The sequence below is a fragment of the Cystoisospora suis genome (genome assembly GCF_002600585.1).
Source record: "Cystoisospora suis strain Wien I chromosome Unknown contig_5725, whole genome shotgun sequence".
Lineage (NCBI taxonomy): Eukaryota > Apicomplexa > Conoidasida > Eucoccidiorida > Sarcocystidae > Cystoisospora > Cystoisospora suis.
This window is the reverse complement of record NW_027158515.1, coordinates 1-399: the sequence shown is the minus strand read 5'-3', so window position 1 is coordinate 399 and position 399 is coordinate 1.

Sequence of the window (399 nt, the reverse complement as noted above, 5' to 3'; positions counted from 1 at the left end):
TTCGGCGTCGAAAAGTGATCCGCCCGTGATGACAGCTCCGCCTTGATTCCTTTGTGTGCAGACCTTCTCAGGTGTGATGGTGGTGTCTTCGGTGCATCCGGTTATTTCTTCCTTCGAGTTTGTAGCTCTTGCTACGGTTTGGCGGCTCGCCTCGCCGCGTGGGACAGCCTCCCCAATTCGTGTGTGCGACTTTCTTGTTGTGCTCTGGACGTCCTTATCTCTCCGTCGGCCCTTGCGGCCTTTCGTAACGTTTGGGTCAATGGTTCTTTCCCTCCAGGGGTATCGGGGATGGACTCCCGGTGACCTCTTGATCACGAACGTGTGTGTCCGCTCGTCGGTGTGGGCTGGTAGGGCTTGAGTTCCCCCCAGCCTAGCGAGTTTTGCAGGTTTCTTCGGCTG